Here is a 24744-nt window from a genome sequence, read left to right on the forward strand (position 1 = left end):
ATTCAGATCGATAAGGAGTCATAGAGAGAAAAATGAACTGGAGAAAAAAAATTGTCTCTGTTGTGTGATGGGTCAAGCAGGTAAAGCACTGATTTTTTTTTTATTTTTTTTTTTTCTCAGTAGAATATGACCTAAGAGTGGATTGTCTGAGGGAAGGGAGTTCAAGGGCTCAGGTCTCACTCGAGGGGGCATCTATTTTCCAATACGATATGGAATATGAGCGCAAGAATGAGTAATGACTTTGTTACTACCAATAAATGAATAGATCAGCAATGGAAACACACCTGTTAACAAATGCTTCTACTGCAAAGTGTCACTCATCCACCTAAGCAACCTCTCCTTTGAGAAGTTAATTGTGCATTTGCATGAATCTATGCTTAACTAAACACAAAACATCTTTCTGTTGAATCCAAAGAAAACAAGTGGAGCAGAGGATTCCCGGACTTAGGCATTATCAAAGAGGAAGTGAAGTAACTTGGATGAGCAGAATAATCTTTTGATGGACACATTCAGCATACGATAGTCTTCTGCACAGTGTTTACTATCAACCTCAGAGATACATGCTCTATAGGGCTGTGGCTTCTGGTAGCATCAAGATAAACTCCGATGCAACTTCTTGCATGTTCTACCTTCCTTAATGTTTAAATACTACGGGGAGCAGATGAACTGCTAGGAAATGACTGACTCTTTGAAGCCTTTCTAATGCCAGTAGGCCCCAGAAGTTTACAGAGAAAATATCTGCAATTGGGAAAAAAATAGATAATTCAGATCATGAGGAGATGGATCATACCCCAAAGGATGCCACATGATGGCAGAACAAAATAAAACACTCATTTTTTCATGACAACAACCATTGTATTTTTAAATATTTTCTATGAAGATAGACTTCATCATGTTTACAACATAAAAGGAAGGAATAATCCTTCCCATTTATTTTCTTTTTCCTACAAACAACAGCTGTAGTATAATTTTGAAATAATGATCCATTCCTCCGCAAGGAACTTTCTATTTTTCATTTTCTGTTGAAAAGCATGGGAAGAACTACCTACTCAAACTGGATAATTTCATTTCTAGAAAGCCCCTTAGTATGTCACTAGCCATAAAACAACTGCAAACGACTTCTGTATGAAAAAAAAAAAAAGACAAAGAAATTGAAAGAATTGAAAAATCATCCTTTTGGTTTGTGGAAATGTCATGGGAGGATGGAGATGAAATTTATGGGTAGCCATCCTCAAAACAGAAGACGAATCTTTTCTCTTCATTGGAACTCAATAACCACAGAGGTTTAATAGCACATCTTTTGAGTTTCTTTCCAGTTATGGAGTTTTTTTCTACTTTTTTTTTTTTTTTTTTTTTTTTACAGTTATCTACATTTAACTTCCCCCCTAAGACTGAAGTTATACAGATTCACCTGGATCCCATTTTGCATTCCAGAATTAGGGCAGGACAGATTTTCAGCCCTACAGATCAACCCTCAAACAAATCTCCCATCTTCTTTCTCCAGTTGAATTTTGATATAATACACAACACCTTAAAGACAAGAACAGCACTTTGAAATTCCAGAAGTCTGTTTTAAGAAGGTAGCTCTGTGATTTCTTAGCAACAGAATTCTTCCAGAAGGCCATGCTGAGTTCTGCACCAGCACCACATGCAATCAATTTACTTCAATTGTCTCTGCTGCTAGGGACTAACAGCTGGCTGTTTTGATCCAAATGGCAATGATTAAGGTCCTGAAGTCAATTAATTTATTTTTTTTCTCATTGATTTCGAAAGACCTTGGATCAGATCTTGATGGTTCCTAAATTAAATGAAACATACAGAGGGCAGCTTTGTACAAAGATACTGGGGAAGCAGGGAGAGAAAAAGGGAAAAGTTATTTTAGATATTAGGAGGAAGTTTTTCACACTGAGGGTGGTTATGCACTGGAACACGTTGCCCAAGAAGGTTGTGGATGCCCCATCCCTGGAGACATTCAAGGCCAGGCTGGATGTGGCTCTGGGCAGCCTGGTCTGGTGGTTGGCGACCCTGCACATAGCAGGGGGTTGGAACTGGATGATCATTGTGGTCCTTTTCAACCCAGGCCATTCTATGATTCTATGAAAAGAGAGAAGAGAAAAATATCTTATTTCTTCATAGGATTAAAAGATAACCTTCAGAAATATTCTCTGAGTTTTTATCACAGCCCTTTAATGTACATGGAAATGTTACAAACAAAAAATATCATTGCTTGTTCATACTGAGATCTCTGTTGAATTCTTGTCACGTTTGATAAATTCTATTGCAAAAATGTTCTCAATTCACAAGCCTAATAATATTTGGAAATAATTAAGATCCATATAACTTCTTACTTTTTTTTTTTTTTTATAAAAGTAAGTCTAGATTTCTCCTTATGTCATTTCCAGTGCTCATATTTGCTGCTTTAATAGAAATGCTCTTCAGGGTAAGAAAAACATATATGAAAGAGACAGTGCAATAATCACCTGAGAGCCACCTCAAGTCCACTTCAATGCCACCTCTTTTCTAGTCTATGTTCACGATTTACTGAGTTTTGTTTTTCATGTATAAAAAAATGTTACTTTCTATTAGGAAAGTCTGAGGAGAAAAAAATAAGAAAAATATTCTATGCAAAGGTTATTAGCACTGCTGACAATGCTGAATATTGTTTTTTTTCTGGCACTATTCATGCTAAATATAAAGACAAAGATGAATCAAGTTGCAATTCATAGGGAAATCCTAAAAACTGTGGTGTGTAACTTCTGTAGGTGATCTACAGCTCACATATACCTGCCATGTACCCTGAGCCCCATCAGTGCCAGCAGCAGCCAAACTGGTTTTTGAAGGTGTTGGCGTAGCCAAAGCTGACAGATAGTTTGGTATCAGCATAAAGTTACTTGCTTTGCTCACAGATAGAAGCTTCACTCCAAAATAATAACTCATAGCTTAACCTTGATCTCTTAAGAGCACAAACCTCCCCTGAGTTGAATAGGCTTTGAGGTGACGTTATTTCTCTTCATGCAGCAATAGAGTACTGTTGTAAATTATCTGTTGCAGCAGTAGAGGACACCAGGTTGACAAACCAGTCTTTAATCTCCTCACTGTGTTTGCAACTGTTACAGGAAATTGTTTTCTCTTATCATTTTCAGCAGAAATGACAGGCTGGTCTTTTTCCACATCATTAATATCATTCTAGCCTATGGCTGTATGTGCCGTGAAAAAATGAGACTTCTGTTAGTGTGAAATTGGAGGATGTACATTTTCTCACATTGTATCCAACAGAAGCGAGGCTGGGCTCTATCCAAGCCAATTCATAACTTCCCATATTCTTTCTCACAGTGTGCCCTGGCTACAAAGATCTGTTTGCAGCTGCAGCTATCACAGCTTTCCACCCATGCTTCAGCATGTCCTGCAGGACTACATCTAGTATTGACAAGGAGATTTCACTGTGAAAATGATACATGCTTTCAACATTTCAGCATCCCTATCCCATTTTTACCACTCTGTAAGTGTTGTGAGTAGCTGTGTAAGAGTTTTTAGTATTACAGTTGGAACTACAGTGTGAATCAGCGATTTCCTATGCTTGCTAGCTTTGTTAAAAATGAATTCATTTCTAACAGAATGGTATACATTCCTCATTCTAAGAATCAAATGTCTAGTTTTCACTTTACACTGTTTGAAAATTGCTCACTGATAAGCACTAGGTCATTTTGAATTGGTAAATCAACACAGTTGACATAATATTTAAGTAGGAAGATTTATTGTCCCATTCTTTCACTGTCAGAGGAAAGAAACGCAGAAATCAAGAAATTGTTTAATAAATACCTTTCATGCTCTATGATTTCTGCTGCTGCACCCAGTCTTCAGAAGTATGGTCTGCAAAATGGCTTCCAGAACAAGGCATGTTGGGTGCATATAGTTCCTATAGTAGAAGGGGGAAAAGCAACCAGAATGGGCACCAGAACAACCAACGTTGTTAGTTCAGAAAAGCTTATAATAAAAACAATTGATGGGCAAAGTATAGAATCATAGAAGATTGCAAAAGACCACTAAGATTATCAAGTCCAACCACTGACCCATCCTCACCATGCCCACTAAGCCATGCTCCTCAGTGCCAAATCTCCACAGTTCTGGAACACCTCCAAGGATGGTGACTCTACCACTTCCATGGGCAGACTGTGCCAATGCCTGACCACTCCTCCCAGGAAGAAAATTTTCCTGTTATCCAACCAGAATATGTCTCAGATCCCTCAGGCAATTGAGTCAGTATCTCAGGGAGGTATCTCTGTTCATTTGGGAACATTCTCCATGAGACCTGAAATCTAAGTGCTCATGACTGCACTTGTGTCAAGACCCAAGCAAGTTTTTGGTAAGTAATTGTCAATTCAAATGTAGAAGCCATAAGGAAATGACAGTGGCTGTCCCTTCTCACATAGGTTCACAAAAGGTTGATTCTTGGAGTCAGTGTAAATATTTGAGGAGCTGCCTGTAAGACAAATGGTTTGGGAATGAAGTGCCAGAAGGACATGGAGGGAGCTAAGCCTCAATTAGGATGAACATGCTAATAGATTATTTTCTGTTTCCTCCACCTTCATTCAGTGTTTTTTTTTCTATCTTTATTTTTTTATCATCTGCATGACTTCACAAGTTATCCAAGTTCAGTGTAAGTCACTACAGGACATTAATTTCAGATGACTTGTTTCATGTGGCTGGTTGAGCCTGTCAAGAATTTCTGGTGAGCAGATTTGTCTCTGTGTGTACTTGTGGAAGAAGAGAGAGAGAATTTTACATTGGGATTAGTGCAAGTGAGACTAAGCCAGGCATCTGATTTGCACAAAAAGCTTGCAGATCTGATCTTCTGAATGCAAAAAAAATATACCAAAGAAAATGAAGAAAGTTTCCTTGGTAATGGTTTAAGGTTTGGGACTATAAGAGAGACTGGAATTTTTTTCCTGTGCTTTAATGCTGGGCAAAACTCTAACTTATGTAATTTACAAGAGTAAGAAGTTGATGCTTAATAAATTATCCTAAAGCAGCTCTAAAAAGTTGTTCTGAAGTGCATAAAATTTTATAGCACCATCCCAGTTAGAATTTCCCAAAAACTTTACAATATTCCTCTAAATGTTGAGTTTCATTCCCATTTTCCTAAAGAATGAATTGAGGACTAAAGATGCAGGATGATTTACACTAGAAGAACTTGCATTTTAGTAGCTGCTCAGGGAATAAAGCCCCATGAGGGTGATGGTCCATGCAAGAAGTAATAATCAATCCTCTGGAAAAGAACAAGAAGGAAAAAAATAACTACTTTCTTTGTCCTAATGCTTAAAGGTGCCTGTTGTGCACTGTAAATATTTATATCAGTATGGTTCTTTTTCCATCAGAATAGGTCTTACTTAGCAGACAGAAGAAAATACGATTAATGTTTATAATCACATTCAGTGAAGGAGGCCTCTACCATCTGTGAAGTCAATGTAAGAAAAAAATGCATTTTCTCATGTCATTTACTTTTAATTTCTTTTCTGTTTTTAAAAAATGTGTTCTAATTAAAGAATGGATTGTGAAGAGGAAGAGCAGGAGGTGAAGAAATCTAAATGCAGTGTTTGAAAGCACCATATTGTAATTTGGGATTACAGGAAGGAGAGATAAATTTGCATGATGATGTCTTTCATATTTATTCTGCTAGAGAAGTGTTTATTGAATGCTTTAGGCAGAGAATAATGATTACAAGCATGCTCAGTATCTCAGCCACTCAAAATAACAGACTAAAATGTACTCTCTCCTTTTTAAATCTAATAGATTCAAAAGTTGTAGGTTCACCTGTACTTTTCTTAGAACATATGATGAAGCTGTCCCAAGAAGTAGCAAAATCTGTCTTGAAATCGTTCAAATATTATTTTTGAGAAAAAAAAAACACAAAAAGCTTTAATAAATACACATAATTAAATGAATTGAAGTGAAGAAATGAATTAATAAATGATTCTAGAACAAACACTTCGCTCTTCGCAATTAGATAAAGAAGAATAAATCAGGAAAGAAGGTAAGAATGGCTGATGGACAATATAAGAGACAGCAAGCCAGAGCCCACATAATGTGGTCTTGGCAATAGTAAGTGAAAAAAATAAGGACTGTTCTCATCTGCTTCAACAAAAAGCGGAAGTTGTCAACACAAAAGGCCAAGAGGTTGTGATGCTTAATGTCTATTTTAACTCCAGCCTTCAATAAAATCATTAGTCTTTGCCTGATATTCTAATAAAAATTGTACTAATCAGAAAAGCCAATATAGCTAATGCAAGAGGTAGCTACAACTGGAAAACAGAAAGAATACAGACAGTATTAGAAAATACTTTAATTTTCTATCTGACTTCATGTTGTCTAGTTGCAGTCATATAGAGAACTGGTTGAAATGACTATCAAATTGTTATTTCTTATGGAGATAACCAAACTCATGCAACCAAATCCTTTCAAGATGCAGTAACAGTCCTTATGGGGGGGGGGGGGGAAAGAAGAAATAAATAAAGAAAAGAAAAAGAAGTTGATATTATATCTTTAATAAAGCATTTTATGCTGTCCTTTATAAATCTTCATGGGTAAGATGTGAAAGCATTTGCTGAGTGTACAGAGAGTGTAACAGCTACAGAGGGTATAAAAATGTTGAAATGCTTCTAATTATCAAAAGTTGACTGCCAGTTCAGAAAGTGGCATGACACTGGGTCTGTTTATATTTGGTGCTGTTGTATATATTCATTACTTTTGATTAATATAAAAGTATGATTTCAGGTTTGTAGACAACCTAAACTTTTCTAGCAAAGAGTGGCCATCAGCATAATGAAGAGGATAAATAAAATTCTAAATATCTTGATAAACAGGAGAAACATTGTGCTATTCATTAGAAAATAGGTTCAGGTTTCTACATTTATATAGGGATAATCTCTGCAAATGCAGAAAAAGCAGTTAGACAGCAAATCCACTGGAAAAAAAAAATTGCTGAACTTCAAGTTGAAAAGTGTGAAAAAGAAGTCACAGTAAAAGAAAAAGATCACATTCCTGGAAAAGGGCAGAATTCATACTAGGTTCTATAAATATGAGTGGCATCTGTAGGATGCTGGAAGGGATTGTTCTTTCCTTTTATAAAGCCCAATCTAACATCCTCTGTCCTTGATTTGTATGCCATACTTTGATAAAGCTGTGCCTCTTTGTTCTGTATTCAGGTGAAAGCAAGGAAAAGATGAGGAGCTTTGAAAAAACCCAAAGAAAAAAATGAGGGAATAGTAGTAACATAATGTGGAGAAAGGAATAATAGAAGAGACCATACCAGTGATTCTCAGACAGAGTGGGAAACTTTGAAGGCAATATACTGTTTTCAGTACATAAATAGAGAAGACAAGAACTAGTGAGGATAATTTCCAGCAAGGTAGATCCTTGAGAGTATGTTGAGATCTATTCCTGTATTTTCTATTGCTGCTTCCTAGAAGTGGGCACAGTTTTGGCTTTTGTAGGCCTGAAGATATATCTTCTTTTCTTCTCCTGTTTGGAGGGCTTTATATGTGGAAAGCCTGACAATATACAATGGACAACATTGGTGGTAGGTGGATGGTTGGACTAGATGATCTTAATCTTATCCAGCCTTAATGATTCTATGATTCTATTATATGATTCCATACTTTTCTTTTAGGATTCCATACCTCTTTTCCCAAAAGTGTACGAAATAATTTTAACTCTATGGACCCAAACATCAGTCTGGGAATTCTTTGGAATTTTTTTTTTTTCACTTGTCTGCTTCTGAAGTTGTGGTGGATCTCTCTAGGGCTTGCAGTAAATCCATAAATGATAACCATTTGACACTGGGATGTACTGTTAAAGCAGCACGAGACTCAGGGCAGTTACACAACCAGCAGCTTTCATTCTGCAGACATCACACGGCATAAATAATGTCTGTTTCACTCTAAGAAATATGTAAGCCAGATTGCAGATGCTTGACTTGCAATTTTGAATGCTTTCTCCCATGAGCCAAGGCATTTAGAAATCTGTCACTTTCATGCTAGTATGATATTTCTACCAGGCTTCTCACGATATCTGACATCATGTTTTGTGACTTATCTTGCAGATAGCATCTTCTTTTCAATTGCTCACCCAAATGCTCCCTGCCTGTTATTCACAATACAATATAATATTGCAATCTGCTTCTATGCTCTGCTGTTAAGACGCAATTTGTTCTTTGTGTTTCATCTGTAAAGGGTTGGTAATGTTCATTTCTAATGCTCAAATTAGAGAACAGGCTCAGAAGTGATGTTTATAATTAGACTAGCAATTTGATAAACACAAAAGGATTAAAAGCAGGCACTTTTTAATAACCAGTATCAAAAGAACTTCTAAAATGCATATGGACTGGAATGATTGACAGTTCTTGCATTTATAGTGACTGTTCCCGAAATGATAAACAAGAGAAATATCTACAGTTAAAAGAGTCTCAATTTCAGGAAAAAAAAAAAAAAAAAAAAAAAAAAAAGATAATTGCGTAGAAACCTGTAACTGTGTGGAAAATTTTGTTTAATATAATCACCATGACAAGAATGGGAAGAAATGAAGATGAAATCCATTTTAGAATAACCTACAGTTCATGGGCTCAGGCACAGATCCAACAGATAGGAGTCATCAGCATAAGTTTTCACCCCTTTTATCACCCAGAAGAGTTGAAACTAAACTTAGCTTTGCACCGGCTTTTAAATTTGAAGTGCTTCCCCTGAAGAAAATTCTGGCATGATGACATTTTGGGAAATTTTACTAATTTTTTAATACAGCTCTTTTGTACCAGTCTGATGTCTGCCTTCTTCTCCCTTGGTGCAGATTAGGAAGCTGAGGCATTCAACTCAGATTTGTTGAACCTATGAGATAACTGAAAACCTAGCGGGCAGTGCTGAGTTTAAGCCTTCTTTGTAGATCTTGGAGAAAATAATTCACTTCAGAGGTATTTCCCTTGGAAGAGCTCAGGAGTTCATACAGAAACAAAGAATGGCTTGAGTTGGAAGGGACACATCACTCCCCTGCAGTGAACAGGGACATCCACAGCTCCATCAGGTACGCAGAGCCCTATCCACCTTGGGTGTCTCCAGGGCATCAACCACCTCTCTGGGCATCGTGTGCCAGTGCTTCACTTGTAGCAATGAAGACAAGCCCATAGCTTTTCTTAAACAAAGAAGTAATAGTAAGGTGCTTTCTGCCACTTATTTCCCAATATTCTTTCAACCAACGTGAGTTATCTCTGCTGAATACACTGACATTATAATAGGTCTTTGGGTCACAGGCAGAAACCTAATATATGGAGAAACCTACTCTGAGAATGGCAAATGGTGTGAACATCAAAGCTTGGTGAGAAAACCTTGTAGAAGGGCTTTTCCATAGCTCCATTCATAATGATATTCAAAACCCAAATGAGTCCTGAGTAACCTGCTGTAATTGATGCTGCTTTGAACAACAGGCTTAGACAAGATGACCTTCAAGGGTCCCTGCCAACTTCAGTGCTCCCGTTATTGTGTGATTCTTTGTCTCAGTAATGGTGTACCTACTGAATATTCAATTTACAAATAAGTATCCAAGCACTAGAAGTCAAAAATTGAGGGAGGGACAAGCACTAATCAATAACTGGACCAAGTGATCTGGGAAATAGGGGAACCCTTTCATCTCTGGCTTCAGGAATTTTGACAAACAAATCAGAACATGAAATGTTATGTTCAGTTCACGATGCCATCTGCTGGTTCATGCAGTGTGGTCCCAAGCAGTGCCTGTGAATGAAATATTACAAAAGCAGAAACTTGCATGTGATTCACAGTTCCTATAGCAAGCAGGGACCAACCACATGCTACACCATGGCATGAATAAGAATGGAGTAGGAGAACTGGGGAGCTGACTTTTAACATGTAGGCACAAGCAATGAAGTCACAAGACTTTAATCAACCACCCTGTTTTACACGTTCCATGCACATCATACGATTATTTTGGGAACAGCTTATTATTTTGTCTGGTCTACTGTAAATGTTAATGCTTGTAAATGCTAATCAAGATTCTTGCTCTGGTTTCCCACCTCACCTAATTGGATTGCATTACAGCTTGTTTGAAAATTTGCATTCAGAATCACAAATGGGATCCGGTTGCATCTCCCTTGTCTCAGAATGATGGCAGCTGTGTTACACTGAAAGGATGCAAACTAACAGTCACAGGGCCAGTGTCTCAGTGTAGCCAAATTCCTTTGTTATGCAAACGAGCATCCTGCAGTTACTTGGAAATTGTCTCAGTCCTCAATTCAGAGTGTCTAGCAAAAGCAAAAAACTACTATTTTCCAGCAAACAACGAGGGCTTTGCAGTGACTGGTTTAGGTGAATGTGGGATATATATAGCAGTCTGACTATTGAAATATATTACAAATATATTACAAATAAATTATGAATGTCACCAGACTTGGACAGAAGTGAGTATGAACTTCTTCCTGCTGCTACGAGTTTGGCTTTGGTTTGATCAAAGCAGCCACTCCTGAATAACAAAAAATAAAAATAAAAACAATAATAAAACTTAGCACTTAGATATATGTCTCCAAATTCTTTAGCGTGTGACCATTTCTGTCAGTGTGCTGTTTCAGCAGATGCTATGCTGACACTCTACTGCAAATTTTATCAAGTTCTGTATTCTCTGAAATCCTCTTTACCTGGACACTGGTTTTAAACTTTCCAAAAAGGAAACTTTCCAGAAAAGAAAATGCTTTTTTTTCATGTTTAAGGCTTTATCAAGCTTTTCAGTGCATTAATGTGACTGAGCAGAAACACTCATTTAAACTACCTAAATATTTGGCCCTTCTCTGGATATAATATTTACAACATCAGTTTATAAAAATTATCATACGTACCACTGGTCAGAATTTTTTTTTTAAGGTAAGAAAGGTTAATGAAAGGTGAAACAATTGCAGGAAATTCATAATGAAAATCCCACCTGAAAATTCTGACAGCTCTTGTGAGAGGTCGAGTTGGGAGCTCAGCTTTCCGGGGCTGATGGCTTGGAAATACACCTTGTTGTATGGAGGAGAGCCTGTAACTGCACTGCCCTGAGGCTGAGGCAGGAGCCTCATCTCCAAGCTCTTCCCATCTCTGTGTTGGACTTGGCCTGAGCTGGAGACAAGGCAACTATAAGTGCATGAGTTTGGAGTCCTGGTTCAGTTTTTGTTATTTAAACAGGTTTTGGGTTTTTTTTTTCCTTTTCTTTTTTTTTTTTTTTAATGTCTGGACAGAAATTCTGAATGATAAGAGTGTCTCATATTTTCTCATTTGAAAGACACGGATATACGAACTCAGAAATTTAACAGGCAGCCCAGAGAGGCTGTGGGTGCTCCGTCCCTGGAGGTGTTCAATAACCAGGTTGGATGAGGCCCTGGGAGGCCTGGTCTAGAGCCAGATCTGGAGGTTGGTGGCCCTACCTATAGCAGGGGATTGGAACTTGATGATCCTTGCGATCTCTTTCAACTCAAGCCATTCTATTCTATTTCATACTATTCTAGATATTCTCCAATAAATATTTAAGTGCTGCTAAAACACATGGAATTTAGGAGCCTAAATATCACTGCAGATTCGGACATTGTATATGACAATGTCATCTTAAAATTGGATCACTGTATTTTCGTTAATACTTGACTGTCTAGCAAGAGAAAAAAAAGGCATTTTATGTTTTTTAATGTTATTGGCTGATATTTCCTGTGAAAGTTTACAAAACAAAATGTATATTTATTGTTAATTTTATTAATGATGGAGTCCAAGAATGAGAAAGTAATAGGACTCCCAGATATGGAGTTTACCTTTTTTACTTCTACCATTGTTATTTACTGACATACACTCTGTTTTCATTTGTAACACAGTGCTGATATTTTGCAATTTTCTTTACATTCAAAAACAAGGATAACCATTAGAGAGAGAGAAACCATGATGAAAAGTGGGACTGAAACGGGGTCGTTCTGTGGGAAGATAGAGTTGTAATAAAAGCAATATGATAATTGGCACAGTCCTGTTGATTATTTGTATCTTACAAGTTAACGTTCTGAGATTAGGGAGAATAGCGCTGTTAAATATCCTCCGGCTTTCCTATAAATCAGCTCCCTTGTTTACTGTAAACAGGACCTGAGCAATGACAATGATGAAAGAATTACCTCTGCTCCCCTAAGAAGCTTGGCAGCTCTCCCATTGTAAATGCTTTGCATCTCCTAACAGTCTGACCCTATTTGTTGCGATCTTCACTGTGGGAGCTGAATACTCACCGTCTTCACTCTCTTTGCAAGCCTGACATTGAGTAATAGCTTTCTAAAAATGCCTTGAAGTCCATTTTAAACGTGACAAAATGGTTTGTAACAGAATAGGCAAATGCAAAAACCTCATGGGAGTTACATAAAGATCCCTTGAAGAAGGAATGGAAACTAATTGCTGCCTGTGTTCAGCTATCCTGTTAAACATTGCTCATGGAGACAATACTGATGCATTTTTGTCCTGGGGATCTGTACCCTTTCTGACAAGAGTGTCTATCAATTAAAGAGTAAGAAGACATTACTCAGATAAAGGAAAGTTCCAGAAAAGAGCATTGCATATGGGAACACTTTCAGCTACATTACTTTTTTCCAAGATTTTGCAGATCTTCATGGAAGATCCTACTATGTGTAGGTGATATTTACAGACCCAGATACTGAACGAGAAGTGTAATGAAGTCTCTGTGAAAGATGGTAAACAATTAAAAAAGAACAAAGAAAAACTTTCATGATAGCAAATACTCTAGTCTACATAAACCTAACTATAATTTCTATGTTAAATTACACTTGGGATTTTCTCCCATACTTCTAAGTGCCTAGAGTTGGGAGCTATCTACACAAGATTAAAGAAGTCACTTATAGTAGGAAACAACTGAGAAAAAGTGCTTTTAGGATAAAGTAAAAAAACAAACAAACATATAATTGTCAAAAAATTCTATGCTTGGATGACTACCTTTTTCTAACTTCTTTAGAATAGAGCCAGAGCTGAAAAACTTAATTGAGAAATACTTTATGCTTTGTTTTGACCATTACAAAAAATCTCTGCATCCTGTCCAAATGCTTTGTTCCAACCAGAACAGGGAAGTTCCTGCCAAGGGCTAAGTATATTACCAACATTTTATGGTAATGGAGCTGAGCATGCCATGAAGGAACAGTAATCTGGACACACATTTGTAAGCAAAAATATCCAAAATCTTGATAAATGTTGTAAGTCACTCACTGTGGGAGTTGGAATGAGGTTAGTGGTGGAAACCATGGTGACCATAGTGGAAAAAAAGCTTTCCTGAGGTGTAAAATAAAGAAACAAGCAGAGATCACTAAGTACTATATGCTCTATCAGTACCATTCTTTAAGCTACCTATATGGGAGTCTCTCAGTTACATCTCACTTCATGAGAGATCCTATTATAGAATCATAGAATTGTTTGAGTTGGAAGGGACCTTTAAAGTCCATCTAGTCCAATTCCCTGCAATGAACAGGGACCTCCACAGCTCCATCGGATAGTCAAGGCCCCATCTAACCTGATCTTGAGTGTCTCCAGATATGGGTCTTCTACCCCCTCCCTGGACAACCTGCTCCTCTCCAACCTAAATCTCCCCTCTTGAGTTTGAAACCATTTCCCTTTGTCCTGTCTCAAGAGTCCCTGCTAAAGGGTCTGTCCCCTCCATGACTCCTATGACTCTTCCTGGTTTTGGTCACACAGCACCCATTGCACATTAGATGCAAATTCCCATCCCTTAAGTGTTTGGTCACCACCTTCAGCTCACAGGTATGGGCTCACCTTCAAATACTGATTTTTCTTAACCTGTGGAATAAAAGAAGTGAATACAAACACATTCCCTACTACAGTAAGGAATGCCTTAGAGGCACTTTGAGCAATGAAAACAAGAACAGAAAGAAAATCTGGCAATTAAGCTAACACTCTTCACTCAAACAAAATCAGCCACATGCTTAGTCTCTTTTTTTCTAAAGTAGAGATTGCAGAGTGTAGCCTCAAATATCCATATTTTATTTCATAGCTCTTCTGTTTTGTACTTCATTCAGCTTAGCTGTATTATTTCTACAGGCTACCAAATGCATTTCTGGGGTATAACAACAGATTTCAATGCCTTCTGTTTCTCCTTGAGTCATTTTCCCTCCTGCTTGTTGCCAAACTACTTTGAGTAATGTGATTATTAAAAAAATAAATAAATAACTTGCTGTGAAATGCATCTAAATGCAATCCTCTCTGAAATGTAATTTAAATTCTGTACTACATCTTTGGCTGAGAGGTTTGGGGATTTTTTTTTTTTTTTTTAATCTTTGTCTTTCAGTCACAGCTGAAATTTCCAGGAATAAAACTCACAGGAGTGTTATGCACGGTATGATGAAATTCTGCAAAAGAAATGACATAAACTTTTATCCACCTGCTGGAGTCAGATTATTTCAAGAAATGCATTCTGCTCAAAGTACCAGTCATGTTCCTCTGCTGTATGCGGCTCTGAAGCAGTCACAGCTTTCATTGCTCTGCATTGCTTTGCATTTACGGAACCTTCTGCTGTTTTTCTGTGCACTGTATGAGAAGCAGTGAGAACCTGTCAGCCTGAATTACCTTCATTCTCAGAAATATGATCAAGATGAGGCAGTCTTGTTAGGAAATAGCATCCTCTGCTTTTCTCTGTAACCACCTTTATTATGTGTTAAAAAGAATATATATACAGATATACCTACATCTTTGAAGACATCAACTATTAGAGGTACTCTGGAATTGGAAAAAAAGAAAATAGCTCAGAAAGCAGAACTGCTTCCCCTTCTGTATCCACTAGATTTCACCATCAAAACACCACTGATGTCACAGATTCACAGAATCGTTTCAACCACAAAAATTAAATAACTAAATCAATTTAAGCACATTCCACTCTATGATTCAGTGGAAAGGCTATGATCCCAAGGACAAGGCTGCAGTTAACTGACTGCCTCCCTTTCTAATTCCCTTCCTACAGCTGCACGTTACTATAACCACAGACTTCACAACCTTCTTCACAACACCATTTAGTGAGTTAAGCTTCCACAATCCCTAATTTCTAAGAGTGTTGTTCAAAGGGCTACACTAATAAGGGCAGCAAGAGGGCATGGCTTAGCAGGCATGGTGATGTTGGGTTGATGGTTTATTTTGTGATCTTAGTGATCTTGTCCAAACTTAACAATTCTACAATTCTAAAATCTTGTACTGATCTCCTTATACAGGCATAGCAGAGGGGTCTGGGCCAGAAGAAAGGGTCTGTGGCTCAACGTTGTCTTGCAAGTCTTGGTTCGGACAGGAAGGTGACATACAGCAATCAAATTCCCAAGAGGCACTGGGCACAACCTGTGCACAACTCTCCCTGCTCATCAGGAGGAGGTGCTGGGCAGGTGCCAGAGAGCTGGAACAGAGACCAGAGAGATGTAGGTTCTCCTCCTTGAGGACCTTCAAAAGCCGCCAGGATGTGGGCCTGGGCACCAACTCAGGGTGTCCCTTATGGAGAAGGGCCAGGCCACAGAGACCTGGAGAGATCTCCATTCTCAGCCAGGACTGGATTCTGGGGTTCTGTAATAAAAGGAATGAATCTCTTGATAGGGAAGAGGGTGCCCACTGGCAACTTGTGTTTCTTCATCAAGTTCCACTTTCTAAGGGAAGTTACACAGGAAGGCTTCTGCACTGTGGAGTAATATCACAGAAAGGATTTATCCGTCTGCTTCCCACTGCTAATAAATATCTGATTATAATGGATAAGGTCTAAAAGCATTTTCAAATTTTCAATTAAACATTTCACAACACAAGACACAGCTGAAGATCTTCTTGGGATTCCTCCTCAAGCCTTTTTTTGTGTGTTTGTGTGTGCGTGTAGCAAGACACTTCTTCTAAAAGATAGTAATCCCCAAAAGAAAAGAAGAAAAAATAAATTCTGGCTGTCAGAGTCAAAGTTCAGCCATAATCCAATTAAGATTTACTTTTAATAACCTTTTATGAAAATAAAAGAAAAAAATATTAGAGAAAAAGCTGTGAGGTTAATGAGAAGATCAACATAAATTTTCACATAGAACGGCTGCTCCACTGTTTATAGAAGAATGAGCAGTGAATATATATTGCTTTTGGCCCATGGAGTTGGGTTTATCACAGAATGGGAAAGATCCTAGATAATCCAGCAAGATTTTTAATAGAGTTCTGTGCATGCCTGGGTCAGAGCTCTGGGAATTCAATCATTTCTGTATGACTAACAAACACCAAGTTAATGTCCAGAAGGGAGCAGCAGGTCAATCCATCTGATTTCTTGCAAAATAAAGCTCATGAGATTTCATCCACTTGTCCTGTGTCACTTCAGAAACACATCTAGTTTTGATGTGCAGATAGCCAAAGATGGAAAACACACTGCATCCTTTGGGAGTTTGCATCACTGGTAAAAATGTACATGCCAATGGTAATTTGAATACCTCTAATTCTTTTTTTCTTTTTTCCCTAGCTGTTCATTCTGGTCGATCTTTAGCTTCCTGAGGTAAAGGATTCTCCTATATTTGGGGTTTTATCCCCATCAAGTTTAGCAGTTCTGATTGTCAAGTTTCCTTTTACAGATTTCTATGCTGATTTCAACTGAGATGGACTGAATTTCCTTCAGAGCATTTGGCACAGTGCTGCATTTTGGATGCAAAGATGTTTTAGTTGTCACTGAACAGTGCATACAAGAAGCCAAGGACTTTTGGCTTTCTCATACTGCCCAGCCAGCAAGGAAACTGGGGGAGCACAAGAAGATGGGGGGACCAGAACCAGGATGGCTGACCCAAACTGGCCAGAGGAATACTCCATTCTTACATCTCGCATCACATTGAAATAATTTCTTCATTCTCCCAAGATGAGATGCGCACTCAGTGTTATAATGCACATTTAAACATACTTTACCTTTCTGCCTTCATATGGCTAAATGCTGTAAGTCTGTCTTTTCTAAGCTTAATAAAATTAAGCAAATTACCGCATTATTTCATCTAGCAATTTAGAGATGTAATGGTATGCATTTACTCATTTGTACTGCATTTGTGACATGGTACCAGTTAATTATCCTAATGAATATCAATTTCGAGTTAGACCTCTGCCTTCTACCTTGGCTGTCCAACTTGAATTCACTGATCACATCTCCCACTCAGATTAGCAGCTGTTTAACAGAAGCTGTACCTTCTCATTTAGGGATGACTTCAGACACTGCAATCACAGTTCTTATTGTAGCTCCAAGTCACGCTGATGATGAACTGGGTCTAGCTATCCTTTGTGTATAGTGCACTAGAATTCAAATACTCACCCTAGAGTTTAAATATTTCCTGAGTGTGACTGTGATTGATAACTGAATCCTATATGTCACACATACCCTCCTTCTTGACCTGTTCTGATCTTCCAGAAATAGTCTCAATTACCATAAAAAGAGCATTTTTTCTCATTATTGCTTTGTCATGGCCTGGGTAACAATTATGGGCAAGATTTTATACAAATGCATTCAGACTGCCTGTATTTTGTGAAAATTAGGCAACTGGAATCCAATTCTTTCTCCTCTGTAATTTTCTCGAAAGGTTCATCAAGGCCCATTGTCTCTTCAGTGAAGAGAACACTTCTTTGTTAAGCATTGTGAATGCATGCCAAACAGGTGACTGTGGGGGAAGATGAGAAAGAGCAGTAGTCTCAGGCTTGGTAATTGTAGGGAGGAAAAGAATCAACAGGAGTTTTGCAGTGTGAAGGATACAGTGGACAAGCACTATTTCTAATTGCATGTAAAAATGTAAAAATGTGTGGAAATCAGTGAGCTGTTGAACCCAACTGTCATTGCATTTTCTCTTCATACCACTCACAACTTCATTGATTTAAATCAGATTTCTCTTTCGAAGTCAGAAAAGTCCTAGCCTATTCAACTTCTCTTTCCATGGCAGTTACTTCTATTTGGCAGAATTGCCATTAATTCAAGAGACTATTAAGTCTGTTGTCACTTATTTTTTCCTTATCATTGTCTCATGGTCAACCCAATATCCCTCAGGTGAATCTTATGTGGGAGCAATGTTCCCTCAAGTCATTAATTTCTAATGTCGGAAGGAATATTGAGTGGTCTCCTGAATGAAAACAGGCAGGGAACACAGAAATACACACAGAACTTCTTTAGCATTATTTGAGATATTCTGAGCAAGTAAATAAAAAATAAACTTTTATTTACAATAAAATTGGAAGACTGTTATATGAGCAGTCTTTTCTGATGTATACATCTGTATGATTATATCACCACTTTCTGGAAATTTATGGGAAGTAATGAAGCAAAACAGAGCTTTATGAAATTATACTGTTCTCAGTTAGACAGTGGAATAGATGTCTCTTTATTGTTGTTTCATAAAAGCAGAACACCAAAATTTTTGTATCACTCTTTTACCAAAGAAAAAGTGTGCATTATTGATACATGCACATTACCAGAAAGGAAGGTTAATGTTATTGTCAGCAATGAAAATATTTATATAGCATTTGGAAGTTTCATTTTGCTATTTTTTTTAAATATGATCAATCATTAAATGGTAAAATGAAGAAAAAGGTATCATGTTTTGCAAATTGTGATGGGGGGATTTTTCAGGAAGGATTTTGTTATTGAGAATTCTTACGGCAAGAATTTCAAAAGGTGTTGTGTACACCTAAATTCCTTGCAAGCTGAAGTCAGTGGAAACACCTGCTAATTTTGGGGGGGAACATATTGCGCTCAATGCAAAGCAGTTTGTCTACTGAGCTTTATACATCTGCTACTTTCAGCTATCTATACTTTATCTGTCCTCTTATCTTCTCGCCCAGTTTATCCTAAAGACATTCAAAAGCACCCGTGGCTCAAAAAGCTGTTTGCACTAAGCCACATTCATACACATGACACTGTAGCGTGTGTCTGTATTGGACCAAACTGAGGCTTTTGGCATCAGTGTCTTGCCCACAAGAATTCCCTGCATTTGTATCTTATTACAGGATGTATCACATTAAAATTCCATGCCCAACTCACAGTTTCACAATCCTGTTGAGTAAACACAGTGGAAAATGGCTGTTTGGTAGAATTTTGCTACAAATCTGGAGAATTTTTTTCCTTTGGAGGCTTATTCATCTTTGAAACTCAAAGGTTGTTTGATCACATAAAAAAAAAAGATGAGTTTACCCAGAACCATCTTGTTGAGACCACCATATTTTATTGCACATTGTTGTTTTTTACCATAAAAGTAACTAAATCTTTTCTTGAGAGGATCATTTTATAACATAGCTAGGGAACTTGGAACTAAAGAGAAAGGCAATTTAAAACACAGAAATTCCATTAAATACTACTTTGTGGTTATTTACAGGTTCATTTAACACTTACATAGAAGAAACTGTCATTCTGCATGGCTTAAATCCCAAGGACATGGAGGCCAAGGACAACTCAGATGACGTTTGTATTTTATGTGTTCAAAGGATCTTAATGAATTATCTCAGAAGAAACTTGCTGATTAATGAAGTCAGATCAATGCACTCGCTGATCAAAACCATCTTGTGGTCAAAGTATTTTTTGGGAATTCAGAATGTTGTTTCATGTTTGATTCTCTTGTAATGTAAGCCAACAGATTTGTTAGTGTAGTTAGGTGTCCTACAAGGGTCGATTTTTATTCAAAGTTCATGTTACATGGGTGAATGTTGGCTTTTACTGCAAATCTCAGTGCACCAGATTCAAAAGGTCTGCAAAGGTGGGCTTCTACCAAAGTCAGTTTTTGGGCTAAGAATGAGTTGTTGAATACAGCTTTGAAACCTACTGATTTCACTGCAAATCTACCTCACAGTATTTAGCAGCCCTGTGGTCCTAAAGTGATCCAACACTATACAAACCTGGTTCAGCAGAGGAGACCCAGGGAAATGGAGCCAAGGGAGACACCAGGGCACTTCCATCACCTCCTCCATCTACCCTCTCATATAAAACAGCCTCTCTCAACCCATATTTTTGTTCCCGCACCCATTTTTATTTAATCTAAACATAAATGTGTCTAAACTATCTCTAAGCATTACTCTGTCTACTAACTGAGTTCATAAAACCTTATAAAAAAGCATAGTTGCACCTGTCAGTTTTTAGGTTGCAAAGAAATGAAAATTGCCAAATTACGTTTGTGGCCTGGGTGGATTTTCCCTATCTTCCATTTACAATTTAATTATTTGCAGAAGGGTGACATGCACATTATTATATGAGAAATAACAAATCAATTGCTTACCTTGATATAGTGATAAAGGATTGTCCTTCTGTCAAAGACTGGTTTTAAAATACCCGTGAATCATGAGATGAAAATTCAGTAATATTTCTGTCTAGAGAATATGTTTCATTTGCCTGAACATACGGAGCTGAAGTGAAAGCTTTCTGTTAAAAAAGTGACTTCACTGCAAAGATAGTAAATCTTTATCAGTATGCATCTGATGGGAAAATGAATCGTAACGTGTACACCAATAATTAAAACACAAAAGGGAGGAGGATGTAAAATGAAGAATAAAGAGAGATTTATCGCTGTAAAAATATTATGCTTTAACCTGAGGTGGATAAAGAGCTATTTTCACTCAGAAAAGAGGCAAGGATATTCAATTATGTGAGATGGAGAGGATGTTTAGAATCAGGGGTACTTTACACTGTCAGCAAGACTAATCTGTGTCTTTGGTTAACATTGTACTTTAAGTCATCCTTGGGGTATCCAGAACAACAGAATGGTTTAGATGAGATTTAGGATGGCCAAAGAAAGATTAAACATTGAAACTGAGTAGCTGAGACAACTGGGGCATCTTCAGCCTCAGAGGTTTCTAAGAGCAGACATTGTCTGAAAGGATGGGTTTACACAAAGCCGACGTTGTTCTGAAGATGAAGGACGAATAAATTGACCTGTCAAGTTCACTTCTATCCATATTTAATCGAATCTACTGTTTCTTGTATAAAATATAAGAAAGTGTTCATTTAAATACACCAGTGAGAGGAACTGAACTGGGAGCTGAGTCATGAGTCTTCCCGGATTGCTGGTAGGCTTCTTTCTTTTTCTGTATAACATTCAGAGGTGAAAGGATGAGCCATCATGTAAAAAACTCTTAATTTATTCTTTGCATCAGCTCAACAGTGAACACTGCCTTTAAAATCTACAGAAACATGTGCCAAATTAAGGACCAAGATTACGATATCCAGCAATTACAGCAAAAAGCCCTGTGTTGTACAACAGGGTAATGGTGGCATAAAAAAAAAAAAAAAAAAAAAGAGGTCTGGCTGTAGGTAATGGGATATTCCCTGGACTGGAGGCAATTTTCTTGTTTCACAGCAAAATAATTGAATAATGGAGTTCTGCTTTTCACTCATAGCTACCCACAAAAATGGTGCTGCATGTTAAGATCATCATTCAGAGATTAATTTTACTAGGTGGTCTACTCATTAGGAAATGAAGCACACTGTCATTAATCATATCTAATTGTTAAAAAGTATGCATGTCAGAACCAGTAATGGTCATTGTGAGGAGCAGCCATGAGGACTACTATATTTAATGTGTGCCAGGGCTGCACTCTTTCTGAACCTGCAGTCATTGAGAACACTTCAGAAAGTTTTGATAAACTGTATGAACCAATAGACACAACTTTCTAGCAGCAAATAGGTAACTGAAGGTAGATTTTCCTCTTCTGCCCTAAGGGTTACACGTAAACATGAGAGAAAGACAGATGAAAAGAGAATTCTGGTCATACAATGTGAAAATAGCGAAACTAGTCACTTCCCAGCATTTGATTTTATCCCATCATGAAGAAAAAACTATTAATTCTGGTATAATAAAATTTTACTTTCAGAATCACATTTAAATACATTAAACTACTCATTTCTTTCATGGCACACATTCATTTTGTCAGTGTTAATCTTTTTTCCAATTATTATCCTCTCAATCCTTTTGCAAACAAAACCAATGCATACAACTGGCTGTGAGAATTTTTGATAGCAATGAGCAGAATGAGGTCTCAATGAAAAGGTCAGTCCAAATCCACACACTGCATCTTTCTCTATCTGTTCCAAAGCTGCTGTGAAGGGAGACGAAGTTGAGTGTGAAGTCTGACCCTTTCCTTGGGTGATAGGGGATGACAGACAAGAAAAGGGAAAGGAATTTAGACCTTAGAGGAGTTAAGAGCTGCCTCTTGGCATCAGATATTTCCATGGGTATTTTAAAAAAACTATTTGCAAACAGAAGTGTGACATGTTTCATTTTGTTTTTGTTGTTTTGTTGTTGTCTTTGTTGTCTTTTAAGAGATGAACCTTCACATATGCACAATACTTGGAAATACTTTTTGGATCTTTTTATTAATATCTAGTTATGGGACGGATACAGCTGGTATTCAGACAGACTTCCTGAGAGAGAATGGAACAGGGAAAATGAGAACTTTAAATACGATATTTAGAAAGAAAAAAAAGATTAAATAGCATTTCCTATGGAACAAAAAGAGTACTTTCTCTGAGATGGTATCGCTGACAATTTCAGATTTAATGAAAAAATTATCTTCACTCAGGGAAGAATTGTTCTTTCTTTCAAGGCTTCCTCGTGTCTTCCTAATTATAACTCATAATTTGCTGCTTGAAAGACATGGTCAAGATAATAGACTGTGCATAATCCTGCTTCATCAGAATAAGTCAGTGAAAACAATGGGGATGATCCTGTCTTCATGAATGGTGTGTCTAGACGAATGTTATCATACTCTTTTCTAGTTTTTCCAAATAGATAGTTCAGACAAGAAGGCAAGCAATGGCTTTCAATCACAAGCACAATTTTTAGAGAGCCCTGCTCCTGCAAGCCAGAACCTGGACTTCAGAAGCTGACCAGATTGAGTCTGGAGCCCCAGGAAAGGAATGGAAATATTAGGTGTCTAAAAAGTACAATCCAGCAAATTAAAAGATGTCAGATGTACAGAGAAGCAGTTAAGACTGTATCAGGGAAGCAAGGGCACATTGGAGAGCTGTAGTCTGCCTTATTTCTGTAGGGAAATACTGAGCTTCTGGAAAATCCTGTCTTCACTGAATTTGTTTCTGCAGAGGGGTTAATGTGTGGATATATAGTGCACCCCCATCATAATATAGCTCCCATCATTCTTCTTCCATTTTCATTCCATTAACTTGCAGATCTCATCTAATTATTAACTTATATCACATGCTGTTAGAAAGATGTGGTCTTTTTTTACAAAGTACACAACGGAACAAATTTTATAAAGTACAGAATAGACAAAACGTTAGGTTGGAAGGCCAGCACTAGAGGATCCAAGCTCAGTCATATGAATTTGGATGCTCCTGGAAATTTATTTATCCATTTTATTTATTTATTTACTTATTTTTGTTAGTAGGATTGGGTGCTTTTGTAGAATGCTTTATGGAAACATCTGAAGACAGAGCAGCTGGATGTTTTAATGCAATTTATCCCAATTTGTTTTAGCCATCATTTTAGTTATCTAATTATTCAACCTGTGTGACAGACATTCGAACCGCCATGTAAGTCATGCCATGGTCTTACACAAGGAGGGGAAAAGCAGAATGTAAAGTAAGGACTACAGAAAAGTGCACGTTAAAAGCACTAAGTTTTGTGGAATTTCTCAGCTGAAGGTCAAATATCTGAACAGCTCCTGAAAAACAAAAAAATTTGGAACATATTTTTTTCTAGCTGGGTATTACAAATGATGTATATTGACATAGATTGATTTGTGTTGAAATATACAAAGATATATTAATATTTACTGAAGTCTTTGACATCAGATAGCTCTTCAGAAGAAATCCTCATGGCACAAACTTAAACCATACCAGAAATGTAAAACACATTCAGACCTATCTCAGACTTCAAAGAACCCAGTCAGTTCAAATCACGACACCCTTAATGGAGAAGAATTGCAAACTTTGGATTGTAGCTTTCAGAGTGGGGAACTATATGGAAACTGTCACTGATTTTCCTCATATTATCCCACAGTGGTTGTTAAATAGAGGTATTTGATCTCAAAATTTCTATTTGTCACTTCTACTAATAGTAAGTCATACTACTGCAAGAAAAGAAGTACCTACTGTTAATCCAAAGGAAGGAGACAAATAAGAGGTAATGATAGGTATGGGAGTGTGGTTAGAGGCCTTTGGGGAATGTAAAAAATCTGTGTTTTCTCTCATGTTCATGGAGAATATGTATAGAAGTACAGCAACATTAAGAATTGTATTAAAAAACAGCACACTGGAAAAAAGAAAAACATGAAATCCAATGAAAAATGTCAGTAGCTTTAGGGTAAAAAAAAAGACAGAAATACTATATTGTTGTTTGGGCTGTTTTGTTTAGTTTGGCAAAGGGAGGTTGCTTTTTATTTGCAAAACAGTATTAGTTTTTTCAGCTCTGTTCAAAACCAGAAGTATCTAAATGGAAATTCAAAGTTACTATAAATAGACTTACATGATGGATTAGTCAAGTTTAATAAAATTGCAGCATTTAATTTCTTTTCTAGATGCATTTATATTGCTTTTTGTGAGCTAACCTGATGTTGACCAAAATGCCAGATTTACATGGTATACAGACAGCAATTTTTTGAAGAGTAATTCTCAATCCATGAGCAGTAAGCCAAAACGCTCTCATACCTCTGGATTGCTTAGATGCTGCCCAAGAGAAATAGTAATGCATCTGGGCTGTGGAACACAGTCATCTAT

At 37.3% G+C, this 24744-nt stretch overlaps 1 long non-coding RNA gene across 1 annotated transcript; it reads right to left on the minus strand.

Annotated features, from left to right (window-relative positions):
• Window positions 1-1265: 1265 nt before the first annotated feature.
• On the minus strand, window positions 1266-20373 carry LOC112532420. The gene is made up of 3 exons (XR_003075133.3): window positions 20291-20373; window positions 3820-3916; window positions 1266-2094 (listed from the first exon to the last, which is right to left on the minus strand). It is a non-coding gene; the product is annotated as an uncharacterized LOC112532420 (long non-coding RNA).
• Window positions 20374-24744: the final 4371 nt, after the last annotated feature.

The sequence above is a fragment of the Gallus gallus genome, chromosome 4 (genome assembly GCF_016699485.2).
Source record: "Gallus gallus isolate bGalGal1 chromosome 4, bGalGal1.mat.broiler.GRCg7b, whole genome shotgun sequence".
Classification (NCBI taxonomy): domain Eukaryota; kingdom Metazoa; phylum Chordata; class Aves; order Galliformes; family Phasianidae; genus Gallus; species Gallus gallus.